Source organism: Mauremys reevesii, linkage group 3 (genome assembly GCF_016161935.1).
Source record: "Mauremys reevesii isolate NIE-2019 linkage group 3, ASM1616193v1, whole genome shotgun sequence".
Lineage (NCBI taxonomy): Eukaryota > Metazoa > Chordata > Testudines > Geoemydidae > Mauremys > Mauremys reevesii.
Genome location: NC_052625.1, coordinates 193106965 through 193127699, shown reverse-complemented (window position 1 = coordinate 193127699; position 20735 = coordinate 193106965). Strand labels below are relative to the sequence as shown.

General features: G+C 47.1%; 1 long non-coding RNA gene across 1 annotated transcript in view; it reads left to right on the top strand.

The window, feature by feature from the left end:
- Positions 1–20735, top strand: part of LOC120401829 — a 42418-nt gene that overhangs the window by 8905 nt on the left and 12778 nt on the right. The window lies entirely within an intron of this gene.

Here is a 20735-nt window from a genome sequence, read left to right as displayed (position 1 = left end):
CATTTAAAGTCCAATTTTCAACTCCACCTAGCTTCCCCAAAGGAGACCAATTCTCCTGAAATTTCACAATCTGCATGTCATCCCCAACTTGAACTCTTAGGAAGCCACCTCTGCACCATCCCCTCCACAACTACCACCCTGGGGCTGGATCCAGTGTGGTCACTGGCATAACTGGAGCTCTGAATCTCCTCTAACTTCCATGCAGCAATTTGCAGGGTCCAGGGACCCTTCCAGTAGGCTCCTGGATTACTGAGGCATATTAGCACTGTAGCTAAGCTCTGTTCCCCTGGGAGCACACCTTAGGCTGGGGAGTGGAAGGAGGGGACAGTAGTGAGAACAGTGGCTCTCGGACACCTGAGGATCCCCTTAGGCAGAAGAAGTCTTCCAGAGGCTTTCCAGTGGCTTTGCCCTCAAAGTTCTGAGGGTGGGGGTACGCATCTGCTACTTCCAGAAAGCAGTGGGGTGCTCTCAAAACTGGCCCGATTCTGATCGCCAGCAACTCCACTGACTTCAGGGGAGTGTCTTCTGGCTTAAAGCTGAATCAGGCAAGTCTAAAAGTAACACATAGGTGGTAGTTTGGCAGCAAAGGTAGTTCTTAATTGGGCTTTTTAAAAGCTATGGTTCAGAACCACGCTGAGTGACTCACTCCTAATGAGTCATGAGTTTCGAGAAATATCCAGGCACAAACTGCAGTATCCTCAAATTTATTAATAACAAATATCACCTCCAAGAAAATCAAACCATTACCATTATTGGTTTTTCACTTGGGTCCCAGGAGCACCTGGCAGGCCCTACCAAGACTAGGGCTCCACTGTGCTGGGCACTGCACAAATAGTTAGTAAACAGAGCCTGACCCAGAGCTGATATCTAAATACCGGGTATGGGAAGAGCAGGCCCACCAGCAGAGTGATGGCAGAAAACGGCAGGTTAGTGCCATGGGGAAGGAGGGTGCAGTGGATGGATTTTTGTTTTTATCAGGTGACGTTTAGGGAGAAGGGAATTAGCTAAACAGAAAGACAGAGGCAGGGAGAGGAGGATAAAGAGTGGAAGAGGCTAGGGGGAACAAAGGCCAGTGGAGTGAAGCTGAGGCGAAGAGATTGTGAGGAAGCAGCTGAGAGTGGGTAGGAGTGACCAGCTAATCAGCACAGGGGAGAGTGGCTGGAGTGAAAGCGGCTTGACTTCAGTCTCTGATAATCCCTACTTAAACTGCTCATGCTGGCTCAGTGCTCTAGGGGGCTCTTCCCTTCTTTCCCCAAGGCCACCCCTCTGGGGGAGCACCATGTGGCTGCTAGTGCTCCCCGAAGTAGGTGTCTCACCAGCACAGTGCTGCCGGAGGGAGGCTGCCAATCTGACCCCCTCATAATGAGTCAAAACAAAGGGTGGGAGAAAGGAAGCAGGATCATGTCCATTTTACAGACAGGGAAAGCGAGGTGCAGAGAGAGGAGGCAATGTTCCCAGATGTCACACTACCTATAGTAGAGCCAGGAGCCAAACACCAATCTCCTGAAGCTCAGGCTATTTCCTTAACTTCCTTAATCTACTTTCAGGCTCCCAGCAGCAGTGAAGAAAATTCTAAAAGCCAGCTAGCACTCCGGGCGTATTTTTGACAGCAGTTCCCCAGCTCTCAGGGGTGCGTCTACACAGCCCAAGCTGGGCATAGGCTAGCTTGAATCCAGGCAGAGAGGGCAACAATAGCAATGAAGACAGTGCAGCATGGGCTGGCAAGCAGAGTATGTACCCTGGGTTGGTGCTGAGCTTGCACTACTGTGCTGAAGCCCACGCTGGGCTGCCTTCACTGCTATTGTTGCCTGCACTAGCCAGGTCAGGGAGGTAAGCCTGTGCACAGCGTTTACAGTGTAGATATAGCCTAGGTCCTGACCCTGCAAATGGAACTGTGTGGGCAGAACCACACCCCTCCCATTGAAATCCCTGGAGCGCAGTGTGGGTGCAGCGGTCTGCCAATCCCAGAGCTGATTACAGGATCAAGGCCCTAGTCTGAAGGCTGTGCAAATAGCAAACCTCTTCAGAGCAGTGGTTCTCAAACTTCAGCAAGCCAAGGACCCCTACTTTGATTTACAAATTTTGCTGACCCCCGCCCCAACTCCCTGGCTCAGGCCCTGCCCCCACTTCACTCCTTCCCCCAAGGCCCCACCCTCACCCCACCCCTGCCCCACCTCTGTCCCTCCTCTTCCTCTCCTCTTTCCACCCCCTCCCCCAAGCACACCCCATCCCTGCTCCTCCCTCCCAGCACCTCCTGCATGCCATTGAACAGCTGTTCTGCAGCATGCAGGAGGCACTCAGAGGGAGTGGGAGGAGTCGATCAGCGAGGCTAGTGGACCAACTGGAGTACTCTGGCAGCCCCCAGTTCGAGAAATGCTGCTTTAGAGTCAATTCTATGTGTAACAATTTTCTGTGCCTCTTCTGGCCATAGACCCAAACTAAAAGCCTTGAGAGATGTTAGCAAAAGCCACCGATTACCCTCAGCAGAGTGCAGAGATTAGCTTTTCTGAACTTTCAGGGCAAAAAAAAATAATCCGCTGAGTGGTGGGAAATTTAAGGCACTGTACAATAATCAAAGGGAAAACGATCTCATGGAGCGAATCTGCATTTAGACTTCAGAAAAAAGTTGGATTCCCTTGTGCGCTGACTGGATGTTATCATATAGATCAATGGTTTTCAACCTGTGGCATGTGTGCCGTTTGTGGCCCAATCAACACACAGCTGCGGCCCATATGACAGGGCCATACAGATAGTATATAGGTAGTGTGGATGTAGCCAACAGAACACAGAGAGCCGGATATGCAGCCAACGACGGTACATAGGTTGAGAACCCCTGGTGCAAGTAATGAACAGTTTACTTCATTTAAAAACCAAAATACTCCCGTCTCTGATTTTTCCTTGTGTATAATGCCTGCTGCAAATGGCTCAGCATGGAAACACTGCACATTCTCCCAAGGCACCAAGTATCCCATGCCTGCGCTCTGCAGATTTACATATTCACATGCCTTTTAAAACAATGTGTATCCCCAACCTCAAGGCATTAGCAATAAAATGTCAAATAGCATTTTTCAAAAATGTAACATGATCACAAGAGAGAAAATATTAAATGTCAACAAAAGGCTCATGCCAAATATGGAGATGGGGAAGCACAGCAGATTGGCTTTTCTCTAAAGGCTCCTAGCAGCAGTCTTGGAAAAGGGCTGATAAAACATTCTGTTCTGAGTCTTATTTTTCTGCTGCTGCATATTAGATGGCAGCTGTTAAGTTAACCTCTTCCGTGCCTGATGATACCCAGCAGACTTAGATGAGGTATTTAACCTGACTGTTGCAGAATCTGGCCCTGGAAGGAAAGTGTGTGGGGAGGAGGGGGAGTAGAGGAGAAGGATTGGGTCAAGAAGGCTGTAGTTATCATGATATATGGCATCACAAATGAAGCAACCGCCATTTATGAAAGAAAACAGTTACAATTACAGCCAAACAACCAGGCTTCCGCTCAGTTTGAGTTCCAGCCCTTTCTGCAGCTCAAGGGTTTAGCAGGGCTGCCCCCCGCAAAGAACTCTGTAGGTCACACACAGACAGCTAGTAGCCGACTATCATATTACAAGTAACTGTTGTTACGGTAGGTAGGTGTTTTTCCTAATGTGTGCTGGAAGAACCCCATTGTTTTTCAGTGTAGTGGATGTGGCTGAGAGATTTCTTGAAGTACAAGGGAGGCAATTTTTATTATATTAGCTGTGCAGCACTGAACAAGATGAATGTTCTGCTCAGCTAATTCAGCATGTGCCACTCGGCATATAAAACGTTAAACTCCCACCCTCTTTAAATTAAATGCAGAGACTTGACGTAAGAGCAGGGGAGGAAGAGTGAAAGTCAGTGTGCAGTACTGACAACCTTGAGTGTTCAGAAATCAAAGATCAGCCTCCGCCCCCTTCCCAAATCATGATTTTTTTTTTTAAAGAATAATGAATTCTGGGTTCTCTTTATTTTCCGTCTGATGTTCAAGACCAGAGTGGAGTTGATTCACATTTTCAAACTTGTCTTTGTAATCATGAGGGCTGGAAACATCAAAAAAGGTAAACTGAGATTCTCTCTTAACCCCATGACTCCACGAGCTGAGGCTAAAGAAAAAACATCAAATGTCACAAGACTCATGATAAAACTGGCAACACGGCACATTAAGGGCAAATATGCACTTGGGGGCACACATGCGTGTGTGCACAGAGTTCTTGCAGGAGCTTGGCGAGAAGGGAAAGGATAATAAAGGGGCTTGCTGGGCGATTGAAATGAGTTGTCTCTTTTAAAAACCCCACAATTTAAATGAAACTGTTTGGATGAAGCAGACTGAGTTCCTGACCACAAGTAGTCAATGAGAAGCCAATGCCGCTTTTTGGGAGATGGGGAAAATGAGCCCCAGCATAGTGGGTGGTTTTCTATTGTGTAATGCCACTGAAAGCAATGCAGCTACGAACATGAGTAATTTCCATGTTTATTTTGCTCATATGGCTATGCCGATGTTCCGTAGTACAAACACCTAGAAGTGAGCACAATAGCACCAAAGCCCAAACCAAATTCAGGGTCCCATTGTGCTTGACACTGTATGTAAACATAGTAATAGGCAGTCTTGCCCAAATAGACAAGACAAAGGAAGATCTCTAGTTCCTATTTTGCAGCCGGGGAACACAGGCACAGAGGCCTAGATCTTCAGAAGTGATTAGTGATTTTGGGTGCCTCCGTTTTTCAGGGCCCTGCTTTAGACACTGTAAGAGTCTGATTTTCAGAGGGTGAGAGCTCAGCTTTTTTTGAAAATTGGGCCCTTTTTAAGGCAACTCAAGTTGGGCCAAAAATTTCAGCACCCAGGATCTCTAGTTACTTCTGAAAAGCTAGGGCACAGAGATTAAGGGACAGATTTTCAAAGGTGCCTGAAGATGCAGGTTGAGGTGTCTAGCGACACAGATAGGGGCCTAATGGGATTTTCAAAAGCACCTAAACCGGTTAGGCATGTGTGAGGTTTTGAGGATCACCCAGACTAGCAAGGGGATTCTGTCACCACCTGGCTTGTAATTTTGAGTGCCGAAATACTATGCTGCTTATGGTTGAGAGCTCGGACACCAGTAGGCTTACCCACCTACCTTCTTCTTTCAGGGTGACTCAATAACCCTTCTGGTCCCAAATCTTCCCAAACTCATCTGAGTTTTTAACTACCAGACACTCGGACGTTTCCTGTCTGATTCGTCACCCTGAAGGAATGAAACCTGCCCCCAATCATCAGTGCACTTTGCCACACATAATCCACACAGTTTGCACAACAGAGGCATGACTGGGTTAAAAATAAACAAAAGATTTATTTGATAGAAAAATCACAGATCCATAGATGAAATCATAAGGAAAAGCAAACACATACAAGCTACACAGAAAATAAACAAAGACGCAACCTCAGTCTTTACACTTCTATATTAGCTAAATCTCCTTCTCTAACACAAGTTGCCTACTGCCACTGAACAGTTTCCCAGCATGCCCTGTGTCCTAAAGAGAATCCAGCATCTCAGGGACAGCACCCCGCTTAGATGCTGGCCCTCGGTTTCTGGATCGCCTGCACTTCTAGCCCCTTCCCTTTTAACTGGGGGGTTTGCAGTTTTTTCCTCTTTCTCTCAGACTACAGAAGTTCATGGTTACACAGAGCAGGGGAAACTCCCTCCTCCCTTAGTTCTCCAAGTTTCCTTTTCAGGTTCAATGTCTTTCAGTTAACGTCAATGGTCCCCATCATCTTTCCCTGGGTTGTTTGATGCTAGGGGCTTGGAGTTAGGTTTGTGAAAACAACGAGCCTGGGAGGTACCCTCTGTTATAGACGGGGATGTAGGCGGTCTGGCCTAGTAATCGGAGCAAGAGTCAGGCCTAGTGGACAGAACAGACATCCAGATTGGGGAATGGAGCAGAGGATCAGCATGAGAGTCATCTGCCAGTTACCAGAGCCAGGAGTCAAGCCGGAGCAAGAGTCAGGAATCGAAGCTAAGGGTCAGCACCAAATTCAGATACCAAAATGTCAGAGCCAAGGGTTGAGTCGGTGTCAAGTTGGAGGTCAGGGTCGGAGCCAGGACTGGTAATTGATGCTGGAAATGAGGCAAGAGCAGGAACTGGAGGAGAGGCAAGGATCAAGCACAGAGCAGGAGCACAGTGGGAACAGGAGTGAAGGCAGGGGATAAGGGAGTGATGCAGGAGCTGGGGCAGAGCAGGAATTGGGAACAGGGTTGGGTGCAGGTAGCAGCACAAGCAGGGCCCAATGCAGCCACAACAGGAAATCACCTTAGTGCTCAGACAACTTCCTGTGACGCCTTCTGGTTTAAATAGCATGATTGGACCAATTAGGGGAGCTGGGTGATCCTCCAATCAGAGCTCCCATGGGTGGTGCCTTGGCTGAGGCTGGAGTCCTCCTAGCTTCTTGGCCCACTAGGTTTTAGCAGACCATGGGTAGAGGCCAGGATGCAGTGGCTGTTTGAGAACTCCTAGGCCTGGGTTCAAGACCTCGGACATTACACCCACCCTGCCTGATTGCTTCCCCACACTGCTGGGAGGTGATGGCATATTTGCACTATAATTAGAATGACAAGGTTCTACATCCATGCTTACATTTGTGAAGGCCAAGAATTAATTAATATAGGTTTAAAGGGATCTTAATGTATGTTAAAAGTTAATGTGACCCTGCATGCTGTGAGGTATGTGGTACAGAGAGAATTGTGTAAAGAGTCATTACGACCTTGTGAATTGCAGTCTTGTTTTCTGTTCTAGTATTGCAGACAAATAAAATAGCAAATAGGCTTATGTATAAACAAATGCAAATGTTTATCTTCAACGTCTCCAAGTATGCTAATCATTGTCTGCTAGAAAGGTATAAAAATTGTTATAAATTGTTTACTAATTAAAAAAGATCCGTCCGGGACAAGGGGCAACCCAGTTCCTGACACTCTCTCCCTCTTGTAATCACTAAAAAATTAATAAAGTATTTTAATTTTGCTGCACCTAAACAAAAAGCGAGAACTGAGTTTTTCTTCGACAATTTGGGGGCTCGTCCGGGATGGCAACGCCCACGGACACACAGATGGCTACTACGGATCGTTCCCCTTCGAACCCCAAGGCGCCACAATAGAGGTAAAAGACCTTTTGAAATCTCTATTGGGGTGTCGAAGGAGGACTGTCTGTGGGGGACGTCTGTTTCTGCTGGGCTCACGCCATCTGAACTTATTAACTGTGCAGCAGGATCAAATGCAGAGTGGTATTGGGGAGAGGCCCCAATAAGGTTAGTTTATAGCAGTACTGGGAACTGCTGAGTTGGCCAACAGGTACATGCATAAGGTAATGCATAGGTAAATGCATTAGAATGCACCGGTGCTGAGGGGTTTTTGTTTTACCGCCTCAAGAGGGGTTGTCATACCGCCTCATAGTATTGGTCCGGACCAGGTAACAATGCATCTTGGTTTAAAAAAAAAAATGTTAAAAAGGTTAAAAAAGGGTTAAAAAAAAAAAAGGCCTTGGTGTGTGTATGTGTGTGTATACCTGTGTAAGTGTTCGTTACTGAGAAACGCCTTTTTGCTGCTTTTTCCACTACTCCTAGCTTCCCCTAGGGCGCGCCTGTCTGAGTACTGACTGGGTCTAACCCTTTTAACTTGGTGTGTTGCTGTGAATACAGCTTGTGGTGCCATGGCTGAGTTAACATTGATACCAGAAATAAAGACAAAAAAATAGTAACCCTATTCTAAAAATAATGGGTAAAGAAGATCGCAGTAGCAGAGGAAAGCTTTTAAAATAAAGGCATGTGATACAGATGTATTGTTGAACTATTCTAGACTCACCAAGGGGTGCACACAATGCCATTCTTAATACAGCTTGCAGAAAGGTTGAAGTGTGATCATAATGGCTCATGACACAAAGGATGTCTTGTGGCACAGTGCAGACATCTGATCTTCTTTCCAGCATTGGTTCTGGAGAAATGTAATGTAAATAATAAAAAAAAAATTCTGCTAAGCTGGAACAAAATTGCTTCCTATTGTCTCAGCAATAGTTTATTAGAAATCTCTGCAGTGGAGTGGGTGACATTTATACTATCTTCCCTGTTTGTTCCAGACACTTTTGGTCTGCAACTTTCACATGTTTTAAATGTATTTAAATACTTTGGTGCACATATACTCTGGTGATTAGGGAGGTCTGGGATGTGGATACCTCGTGATGGATAAGGTTTCTGAGTGTAAGAGCTATGTGTTTCGTCTTTGCATAACGGATGAGGGAAATAGTTAATTGCTCGATGATTTGTAATTGACAGAGATTCAGCTTCATTCTGGGGAGACTGCAGTTCTATGGCAAGTTACCATACGGCGCAAGAGTAGATAAATATTCAAAGTGCTGTGTTTGAACAGCACCTGGTGCAGTGAGTGTGGACCTCATGCTCCTGCCCAGTTGTATTGCAGCCCCACTGTTGGGCAAAGTGCAGGTGCCACAGTTCACATTCATGTGTTACCCAAACAGAGTGACTGAGCTCCTTTAAGGAAGAGAGTCTCACCTCTTCTGTGACTGAACAGGGGCACCCTGGCTTGGCCTGGTTAGGGGCAGGGTACACCTGGGGCCAGGAGATAATTTGGGTTGGGAATTAGGAAGGGGAAAATGAGCTATTCACCCCAAACCGAGAGACCTGGAGCAGGAGGTAGGCTCAAAAGGCAGAGCCCTGCTTATTTGGGGCTAGGAGCTGCAGAGACTGGAAAGCTCCCTGGGACTAGAGAGGAATTGCCTGGAGCAAGGCGGCTGGGGCAGAAGCCTCTGGGTGCTAGAACAGAGCCCAGGAGAGGCTGTGAGCTCTTGCAGACACCCCTGGATCCAGGGACCAAAGGTAGAGTAAAAGCACTAGATCTCTGGAGGGAAGAGGAATTACATGTTAAAGACTGTGTGAAACCCCAAGGATGCAGCAGAGCCGTGTTTTTTCAAGTTGCAAGTAATATGGGAGAGCCTGAAGAAAAGGCATTTTGGAGACCCTAAGGCTCCACATCCGCCCTTCAGGACCTGGGATGGGGGTGGAGGGGAAGGAAGCAAGAATGAGGCCTAGTGACAGCCATGCCATGTTTTGCCAGCAGAGGGTGCTCTGGGATGGGACGATCTGTGACAGTTTGCACCTGCCATAGTTAAATAAGTAACAGAAGTGCTCATTGTTTAGGACTTGATGGGGTGTTATTTAGGAGCAGCGCTGAGCAACACCACCCCAGAGGGGCTCCACAAGGGACTGTAGTTCAGAGAGGTACAATCCTTCCCAAGCCACCCAGAATCTAAGGGGCAGTGGGGACAGGACATTGTGGCAGGAGGGGATAGAAGCTGAGAGGCTAAGAAATCCTTGGGATGCAGAGAAGGAGTAGTCCCTGCAGTCCCCTAAGTGCAGAGACCGCAGCTAGCCGTGCTGTGGGGCATGCAAGAAGGGGAAGGCTCCTTGTGACCTCTGTGCCATGCAGGCAAGCTGGGGAGAACCTGGACCCTAACAAGTGCGCTCCTAGTGTTAAAGGGAAGTCAATGCAGGCAGAGTCATTCCAGCCACTCTCTCTAATCTGAAATCCTTCTTAATAAATGCTAGGTCCAAGGAGCCAAGTGAATGTGTTTTTGCCAACTATGCCCTCCTTTTGGGACTGACACCTTGTGTTCTTAAATTCCGTCCATTCTGGGAGCTCTTACGAAAGACTATATAACCTGGGATGAGAACCTAACCTGCCTTTTTGCACGAGCCCCCATGCTGTACCTGATGCGTGTATAGAGCCCTCCAAGCATCATTCTAATCCGGGCTGCAATCACGCGGAGGTAAGATGGAGTCCTCTTTGGCACAAATCCTTCTACAGAAGGAGACCGCACATCAAGTTTTACTGAAAGGGTTTTTCAAATATTTATACACATGAAAAGGTGTCACAGATCTTTTTAATATCAGAAAGGTGAGTCTGGCAGCTATTCCACGACACAACCTCTTGTTGTAGGGATTTAAAAGACATGATGGCTATTTTGAATCACCCTGGGTAGAAATAGTCCATGCGAGTTGTCAATCCCCATGCAAATACTTTAGTTAATGAGGTGGCTGGGAATGTGCCTGTTGGTTTCAAACATGCTCCCTGTCATGTGCTAGCTAAAAAGGGCTTAATTTCAAACATGTCCATTCTGCATGCCCTTGGTGTGTCTGACTATGGAAAATATTTTACCAGGACTAGTGAGTAAAGCACATGAATTTGCTTTGGCCTTCCTCATGAGTCATGTTCCTTGTGTGTTCACTTTCTGCCAGTTTTTAAGAGATCAAGTTTTACTGGCAGAAACTTTGGCAGAAAGGGGATTTCAAAGCAGCACAAGCATATGTTCCGTCCTCTCTTACAATGACACGCACAAACGTTTGCACTAGAAGTGCTTGTGTTACAACCCCCACTACTAGTGGCAGCATAGTGCAAATCCTTTAGCACTGAAGAACGGGCCTGGCCTCTACCGTTTGAGCTGTTGATGTAAACCCATCAATGACCAGGAGTGAAATACTCACGGAGCAACAGGCTTCACAAGTGTGTGACACTTGCATTCTCTTTGCTAGGGACATTGACTACTTGCCAAGAACACCCTGTGATCCATTCAGCGTGATTTAAAAAAGTCTCAAACATATTCTGAATATTTTCAAAAGACAAATTAATCTACGGAAAGCTTGTGGGTATTCAAGAGGCAGAAAACAAGGCTAAATGTTTGCTAAGCTATTTTTGCAAATTATATTCTCAGCTCAAGTAATTATTGGCATGTAATGAACATCTGACTTCAGCTAGGTTGGCAAACTGAATTGTGTGCGTACCTGCCAACCTCTTCTACAAAACACAGGAGATTTAAGTGTGCTTAATTCAGAATGGGTTTATCTGAGCCCCAATTAGTTCTACTCCCCTGCTCTCACTGCACACACACAGCTCCCCCCAATTAATTCTGCTGCCCCAATACATCTCCTAATTAATTGTATTACTCTGCACAGTTAATTCTGCCAAGGTACCTAATTCCTGGGTGTGTGTGGAGGGGAGAATCAATTCTACCCCTTAGCAACCAAAAATCAGTCTTGCTCCCTACAATCAATTCTGCTCAAAAAACGCCCCTCTCTTCAGAGCCTGTGGTGGGGGCAGAAGGAGAAAAGGGGTGTGTTCCCTCTCTTCATAGCTGTGTGGGCAGGGGAGGGCAACAACAATGGGTTCAGTTCCCTCCCCTCAGATATGCAGAGGGTTGCAAACTTTCTAATAGCAGAAAAATGAACACACTTGCCCCGCCCCTGGCCCTGCCTCTTCTCTGAGGCCCTTCTCACTCCATCTCCCTCCCTCCATTGCTTGCTCTCCCCCACCCTGGCTCACTTGCTCATTTTTACTGGGCAGGGGCAGGGAGTTGGGGTGCAGGAGGGGGTGAGGGCTCTGGCTGGGTGTGCAGGCTCTGGGCTGTGGGGTGGGACCGAGGAGTTTGGAGTGTGGAAGGGGGATCCAGGCTGGGGCAGGGGGTGCAGGCTCTGGGATGGGGCTGGGGATGAGGAGCTTGGGGTGCAGGAGAGGGCTCTGGGCTGGGGGGTGGGGATTAGGGGTTCAGAGTGTGGGAGGGGGTGCTGGGCTGGGACAGGGGGTGAGGGCTCCGGCTGGGGATGCAGGCTCTGGGGTGGGGCCAGGGATGAGACAAACAATCATCTAAAGCACAGGACTTGGTGGTGATGAGGAACTTCAACTACCCAGACATCTGTTGGGAAAATAACACAGCAAGACACAGATTATCCAACAAGTTCTTAGAATGTATTGGAGATCATTTATTATTTCAGAAGGTGGAGAAAGCTACTAGGGGAGAGGCTGTTCTAGATTGGATTTTGACAAATCGGGAGGAACTGGTTGAGAATTTGAAAGTGGAAGGCAGCTTTGGTAAAAGTGATCATGAAATGATAGAGTTCATGTTTCTAAGGAATGGTAGGAGGGAGAACAGCAAAATAAAGACAATGGATTTCAAGAAGGCAGACTTTAGCAAACTCAAGGAGATGGTAGGTAAGATCCCACTGGGGAAAAAAGCCTAAGGGGAAATACAATTGAAGACAGTTGGCCATCTTTCAAAGAGACATTATTAAGGGCACAAGAGTAAACTATCCCACTGTGCAGGAAAGATAAGAAGTATGGCAAGAGACCACCCTGGCTTAGCCAGGAGATCTTCAAGGATCTAAAAATCAAGAGTCCTACAAAAAGTGAAAACTAGGTCAAATTACAAAGGATGAATATAAACAAATAATACAAGTATGTAGGGAGAAAATTAGAAAGGCCAAGGCACAAAACGAGATCAAACTAGCTAGAAACATAAAGGTAACCAGAAAAGCTTCTACAAATACATTAGAAGCAAGAGGAAGACCGAGGACGGGGTTGGCCCATTACTGAACGAGGGGGGACAAATAATAACAGAAAATGTGGAAATGACAGAGGGGTTTAATGACTTATTTGTTTCGGTTTTCACCAAGAAGGTTGGTGGTGATTAGGCATCTAACATAGTGAATGCCAGTGAAAATGAGGTAGGATCTGAGGCTAAAATAAGGAAAGACAAAGTTAAAAATTACTTAGACAATGTTTTCAGAAGTGTTGTCAGAGTGCTACCAGTGTGGTGCTCTGCTTTCTCCAATGTTGATATCACTCGGCTGCGTGCGTGTGTTCCCTCTGTGTGCTGCCCCAGCTCTGCGCAGATAGCTGACACAGCAGACCCGATGAGAACCCCCAATAACCACAGAGTCTAGTAAGATGCAAAGCCATGTCGGCTAGGTTTATTGCGACCTCGGACACAAACTGCAGTTCCCCGTAGAGTACTTAGTCTATCGGGCATACTACTAATAGGTGCCTCTTGGCAATGGACTCAGCTCAGTCAGTGGCAGGACTTTCCACTGCCCCCTCGGCCGGACAAAGACACCGCCCCAGGGATGCATTGTTATACACAGGTACAAACAAGTTACACATCACACCTGACGTATGAGGTGCAACCCCTCTACGTAGCAAGGTACAACCCCTCTACTCAGTAAGGTGCCGCCTCTCTCCTTGTACATGTTGGTTCGATCAAAACAACTCTATCCATCATATTACCCTTTTGCCCCTGTCATTGGGATGGGCCAGCCTGTTCCTTGTTATCTGTGTGGAATGTGCAAGTATGTGAATGTTCAGATATCTAGTGTTCAGTACCTTTTAGGTACGTATCTTCTTGCAGCATCAGCCCCTTTCCTTGCCAGCTTCTGTGAGGAGGGCCTGCCTCTGGCTCACAGCTTAACTTTGCTTTATGTTAGCAAAGTCTTGACCATTACTTTAGTTTAGGCCTCAGGCCTCATACCAGGCCTCTGATACCAAGGTTTATATCTTAGGGCCTCCTCTTACTACAGACAAGTTAGATGTCTTCAAGTCACCAGGGCCGGATGAAATGCATCCTAGAATACTCAAGGACTAAGGAGATATCTGAGCCATTAGCAATTATCTTTGAAAAGTCATGGAAGACGGGAGAGATTCCAGAAGATAGGAAAAGGGCAAATATAGTGCCCATATATAAAAAGGGAAATAAGGACAACCCAGGGAATTACAGACCAGTCAGCTTAACTTCTGTACCCGGAAAGATAATGGAGCAAATAATTAAGCAATCACTTTACAAACATCTAGAAGATAATAAGGTGATAAGTAACAAACAGCATGGATTTGTCAAGAACAAGTCATGTCAAACCAACCTGATAGCTTTCTTTGACATGGTAACAAACCTTGTGGATAGGGAGGAAGCGGTAGACATGGTATATCTTGACTTTAGTAAAACTTTTGATACGGTCTCACATGACCGTCTCATAAACAGACTAGGGAAATGCAACCTAGATGGAGCTACTATAAGGTAGGTGAAAACTGACACAAAAACCATTCCCAGAAAGTAGTTATGAGTGGTTCACAGTCATGCTGGAAGGGCATAACGAGTGGGGTCCTGCGGGGATCAATTCTGGGTCCAGTTCTGATCAATATCTTCATCAATGATTTAGATAATGGCACAGAGAGTAAACTTATAAAATTTGCGAATGATACCAAGCTGGGAGGGGTTGCAAGTGCTTTGGAGGATAGGGTTAAAATTCAAAATGATCTGGACAAACTGGAGAAATGGTCTAAAGTAAATAGGATGAAATTCAATAAGGACAAATGCAAAGGACTCCACTTAGGAAGGAACAATCAGTTGCACACATACAAAATGGGGAATGATGCCTAGGAAGGAGTACTCTGGAAAGAAATCTGGGGGGTCATAGTGGACCACAAGCTAAATATGAGTCAACAGTGTAATACTGTTGCAAAAAAAAGTGAACATCCTTCTGGGATGTATTAACAGGAGTGTTGTAAGTAAAACACAAAAAGTAATTCTTCCGCTCTACTCTGCGCTGATTAGGACTCAACTGGAGTATTGTGTCAAGTTCTGGGTGCCACATTTCAGGAAAGATATGGACAAATTGGAGAAAGTCCAGAGAAGAGCAACAAAAATGATTAAAGGACTAGAAAACATGACCTATGAGGGAAGATTGAAAAAATTGGGTTTGTTTAGTGTGGCAAAGAGAAGACTGAGAGGGGACATAACAGTTTTCAAGTACATAAAAGGTTGTTACAAAGAGGAGGGAGAAAAAACTTCTTAACCTCTGAGGCTAGGACAAGAAGCAATGGGCTTAAATTGCAGCAAGGGAGGTTTTGGTTGGACATTAGGAAAAACTTCCTAGCTGTCAGGGTGGTTAAGCACTGGAATAAATTGCTCAGGGAGGTTGTGGAGTCTCCATCACTTGAGATTTTTAAGAGCAGGTTGGACAAACACCTGTCAGGGACGGTCTAGAAGATAATACTTAGTCCTGCCATGAGTGCAAGGGGCTGGACTAGATGAGCTCTCGAGGTCCCTTCCAGTCTTATTATTCTATGAGGGGTTTGGGATGCAGGAGTGGGGCTCCAGGCTGAGACCAAGGGGTTCGGACTGTGGGAGGGGGCTCAGGCCTGGGGCAAAGGGTTGGGGTGCAGGCTCCAGGTGACGCTGACCTCAGGGGGCTTCTGGGAAGTGGTAACATGTCTCTCTAGCTCTAGGTGAAGGGGCAGCCATAGGGCTCCATGCGCTGCCCCCGCGGCTCCCATTGGCCACAGTTCCTGGCCAATAGGAGCTGCAGAGCCAGTGTTCGGGGTGGCGCCTGCAGGCAGGGGCATCACGTGGAGCCCCATGGCTGCCCCTCTGCTTAGGAGTCAGGGAGACATGCCAGCCACTTCCCAGGAGCCGTGCAGAGCTGGGCAGGGAGCCTGCCAGCCCCACTGCTCCGCCAACTGGACTTGTATCGGCCATCAGTGGTGCTGACTGGAGCCGTCAGGGTCCCTTTTCGACCGAGTGTTCTAGTCGAAAACCGGACACCTAGCAACCCTAGATATGGACTGAGAGACTGTCTAGGTAACAAACTAATTTTAAGCCACACCATAGACTGATGGGACAGGCTGTGTTTGTGTGTCTGTGCTAAAGGACAGATGTGTACATGTCATGTCATCCCTTCTAATCTATGATTTATCACAGGACCACTGTGATAGTCTAGTCCAACGCCCTGTATAACGCAACCTAGAGGACTTTCCTGAATTATAATGCTGATGTTACAAACCGTATTTCCTTTCCAGGAATGTTCCTTGTAAAAGCAGCTGGAAGAATGTGAGAGTCTGTCTAGAAGGTAGACACACTTGCGATCTTACTACCTAATAGCTTGTATTTTGTTATATAAAAGTAGTCCAAATTCAATGCAAATTGAGGACGAGAGGTGGCAAAGATGGTTTGTATTAAATACAGCTATTTCTAAGCTAATCATCATCTGGACCCATGGGAAGGAGGCCCTTGAGGAATTCCATCAGGATTTCAACAATTTCCACCCCACCATCAACCTCAGCCTGGACCAATCCACACAAGAGATTCACTTCCTAGACACTACCGTGCAAATTAGCAATGGTCACATAAACACCACCCTACACCGGAAACCTACTGACCGCTATACTTACCTACATGCCTCCAGCTTTCATCCAGACCACATCACATGATCCGTTGTCTACAGCCAAGCTCTAAGATACAACCACATTTGCTCCAATCCCTCAGACAGAGACAAACACCTTCAGGATCTCTATCAAGTGTTCTTAAAACTACAATACCCACCTGGTGAAGTCAAGAAACACATTGACAGAGCCAGAAGGGTACCCAGAAGTCACCTACTACAGGACAGGGTCAACAAAGAAAGTAACAGAATGCCCTAGCCATCACCTACAGCCCCCAACCAAAACCTCTCCAGCGCATCATCAAGGATTTACAACCTATCCTGAAGGACGATCCCTCACTCTCACAGACCTTGGGAGACAGACCAGTCCTTGCCTACAGACAGCTCCCCAACCTGAAGCAAATACTCACCAGCAACTACCTACCCCACAACAAAAACACTAACCCAGGAACCAATCCCTGCAACAGACCCCATTGCCAACTCTGTCCACATATCTATTCAAGGGACACCATCATAGGACCTAACCACATCAGCTACACCATCAGGGGCTCGTTCACCTGCACATCTACCACTGTGATATGCCATCATGTGCCAGCAATGCCCCTCTGCCATGTACGTTGGCCAAATCGGACAATCTCTACGCAAAAGAATAAATGGACTCACATCTGACATCAAGAATTATAACATTCAAAAACCAGTAGGAGAACATTTTGATCTCCCTGGACACTCAACAACAGACTTAAAAGTGGCCATTCTTCAACCAAAAAACTTAAAAAACAGACTCCAAAGAGGAACTGCAGAACTAGAATTAATTTGCAAACTGGACACCATAAAATTAGGCCTGAATAAAGACTGGGAGTGGATGGGTCACTACAAAAACTAATTTTCCCCTGCTGATACTCACACTTTCTTGACAACTGTTTGACATGGGCCACCTTGATTGCATTGACCTCATTAGCACTACAAACGTGATTTTTTTTCTTCCCTTTATATTCACTCCTTCTTGTCGACTGTTGAGAATAGCTCACTTCCACCTTAATTGAATTGGCTCGTTAGCACTGACCCCCCACTCGGTAAGGCAATCTTTTCATGTGCTGTGTATTTATACCTGACTCTGTATTTTCCACTCCATGCATCCGATGAAGTGGATTTTATTCCACGAAAGCTTATGCCCAAATAAATTTGTTAGTCTCTAAGGTGCCACAAGGACTCCTTGTTGTTTCTGCTGATACAGACTAACACGGCTACCACGCTGTAACCTAATCATGTGATCCTCTCTCTTTTAAGATGACGGGGGCTATTCATGAAGCCTGCATTTGGGGTTTTTAATGCAATTGCCCTTAAGCTAAATCAAAATAAAGCATCTGATCCAAAGCAAGCATGTCCACACATGGACTTGTCCTGAAATAATAGGCTCTGAATTCAAACTGACTTAGTTATTTTGGTGAAAGATTTTGTGCAGACCAGCTCTAAGATTTACTGGAAAGTCCTGAAAAACCGGAACTCTGCCCTGTGCTTTAGTAAAAGCCTGCAGCTGAGATGCAGGAAAGGGGAGTGTAAATAGGAGCTGTACATAATTTATCATGACATCCAATTTACAAAAATAGCAATTTAATAGTTAAAGACATGAGGATTATACAGAGTTCAAACTGCAGTTTCTCTTTCAGAGAATCAGTACTGGTCAGTCAAAGACTAAAACTATTAGATGCTCTAATTGTTGTATTTATTGTATTGGTGCTAGCCGGCAAGTCTTCCAAAAATTATGGACGGACTCTGTACTGGGATGAGTACAGGGATGAGTCTCATACTGACAGCACCCACTTGGTGAGCTCAAGGCAGAGAGCTGGTGGAAGACAATAATCACAGACCAATTAAAGAGAAGGAAGATTACTGAGAGTTTGCTCCTGCTTTTGTGATGGCTGCCATCTTAGTTGCTATTGGAGACTGAATCTAGCCACAAGCATGAACCACTACAGCTTGAGGTAAAGGTCCAGCTTTCCAATCCTCTGTCCGTTCACTCATCAGGGCAGAGTTCCTCTGGGTGGTGTCCACTGGCTCCCTTGACGCCTTCGAGGAGCAGTGGGCGCTGTCCGGGGTTCTCTGCTTGGTGTCCCCATCAGGCTCCCTTCTTATGACCCTTTGACCGCACTCCTGTCCCCGTTCATTTATTAGTTGTCCCTCGAAATCAGTTGGGTTTTTGAGGTCCTGTAGATCCTCCCCTTAGGCTGGGGGGGGGGGATCCTTTAGCATTGGGCGGGCTTCTGCCCGCCCAGTTCCCAGAAACCCAATAGGTACAACAGAATTGCATCTTCCATGTGACAGGGACATAGCCTTATGTAATCCCGCTCCCTGCCAGGGAGGGTGGGACTAGCAAATCAAGATCAGTCTCTTATCAGCAGTCCTGTATGTGGCACATGAGTCATAGGCAGCCAGCAGAGGAAGGGTTGGTGACTGGAGGGAGTGGGGTGGCTTATGGGTCTTGCCTCTTTCTGTTGTATCATCCCTAGCTCAGCTCTGCTGAGTGTCTGTGTGTTCAGCATTCATGGATGCTGTCAGGGTAAATAGCACTGGTTCTCCCAGCTGCAATCCCATTCGGTGGGTTTGGGGGGTAGCAGCAGGCATGAGATCACTGTAATCAGGGAATTAAAAGCAATGGATGTTTGGAAATAAGCATTGAAAGCTGCAGGTCACTTCCTGACTCTGAGGAAATGCATGGATTTATTCCCATTTAGTGAAGCACCAGTGGGAGTGGTTTGGGAAAGAACTAAAAATTAGAAGAAATCCAGCCTGACATTTAAACCTGAAAGGAGGAAGTGCCTAAGCCGCACTGTTTTACAGCTGGGGAAAATGATTTGTAGTTAAAAACAATTCCAATGGAAAGGCAAGTGAGAATCAGCCTTATTTACCTGTGGGCCACTAGGAGGCGATAGAGTGCCAGAAACAGACCAGCTTTCACAGCACAGAGAAGTTAAGGGACAGAATCAGCAAAAAGAAGAGGAGTACTTGTGGCCAGACTAACAGGGCTGCTATTCTGAATCCTGCCAGAATCAGCAAAGTTCCCCATAGAAACTGTTTCAAGGTTTGTTAACAAGCCAGATATTTTTTTAACATAGCATAGGAGACTATGATGTTCAAAAGCTTTCACTTTCTCCAACTCTAACCCAGGGGTGGCTCTAGGAATTTGGCCGCCCCAAGCAGTCATGCCTGCGGGAGGTGCACCGGAGCCGCGGGACCAGCAGACCTCCCGCAGCTGCGGAGGGTTCGCTGGTCCGCGGCTCCAGTGGAGCATCCGCAGTCATGCCTGCAGGAGGTCCACCCGAGCCGCGGGACCAGTGATCCGTCCGCAGTCATGCCTGCGGGACGTCTGCTGGTCCCGCAGCTCCGGTGGACCTCCCGCAGGCATGACTGCGGAAGGTCCGGCGGAGCCGGCTGCCGCCCTGACGGCAAAATGCCGCCCCAAGCGCACGCTTGGCGCGCTGGGGTCTGGAGCCGGCCCTGCTCTTCCCACCTATTTTAGAACCCATTAGTGTTGTGTGTCCCAAGAAAAATGAGCCATCAGTTACTATTCTTTAGACCAATCATCAACAGCATACTTACAAACAATTCCATCTCTGTCTGTAGTTGAACAAAAACATGTTTCTCCTTGTCAAGGCTGCCTCCCCCTTTTTTTTTTTGTATAAAGAAAAATATTTTATGAACAATGCAAGAAAAATCCTACTTTCCAGTGAATAGTCGTATCTGTAATATCAAACTTTGATCTTTTAATTAATGGATTCCTATTAGCTATTCTCTCCCTAGAATAAAGAGCTTCTGGAGCCAAACATTCCTAAGAAGAGATTTAAAAGAAAAGAAAAACACGCAGCCAAACACTCAGCCTTCTGCCTTGTGCCAAAGTGTTCTAGTTTGCTTTGCTCTTGGATCTGTCCCAAGAAATGAGAAGATGACTCAAAAACTAAGACATTGTATCCTTTCCAGAGGACCAGAGATTTCACAAGGAAAGAGCAGGTCCCACAGGCGATGAGGAATCAACGTTTCTTTAGAAAGCATTCAGAAATGAGAGAGAGACGCGTGATAGTGTAGGCTGATGAGAGTGATGTACTCATGCGTAAGGAGCTCAGAGGGCAGGACATGGGCAGTCAGGCTTAAGAGAGCAAAGTCAGGAATAGGAGCCAAGTTACCTGGAGCAAGGCAGAGCTGGGTCCAAGGCATGGGCTAATGCTTTGAGCAGCCACTGAACTGCTGCTGGGCTTCAGAGTGGGTTTGCTGACCAGGGCCGGTGCAACCATCTAGGCGACCTAAGCAGTCGCCTAGGGTGCTAGGATTTGGGGGGCGCCATTTTCTTCGGCAGTGACCGCGGCGGCCGGATCTTCGGCTGCCCCAGTCGCCACCGGCATTTAGGCAGAGGAAGCTGGGGCAGGGGGGCGCGGGGAGGGCTGCTTGCAGCAAGTAAGAGGGGGGCAGCACGCAGGGGAACTCCCCGCCCCAGCTCACCCCTGCCCCGCCTCCTCCCCGAGCATGCTGTGGCCGCTTCCCTTCTCCCATCTCCCAGGCTTGCGGCACCTAAGCTGATTGGCGCTGCAAGCCTGGGAGGCGTGAGAAGTGAAACGGCGACGGCATGCTCGGGGTGGAGGCGGAGCAGGGGTGAGCTGGGGCGTGGTAGGGTGCCTCAGGGTGGAGGGGGCGGTGGGGAGCTGCCACGGGG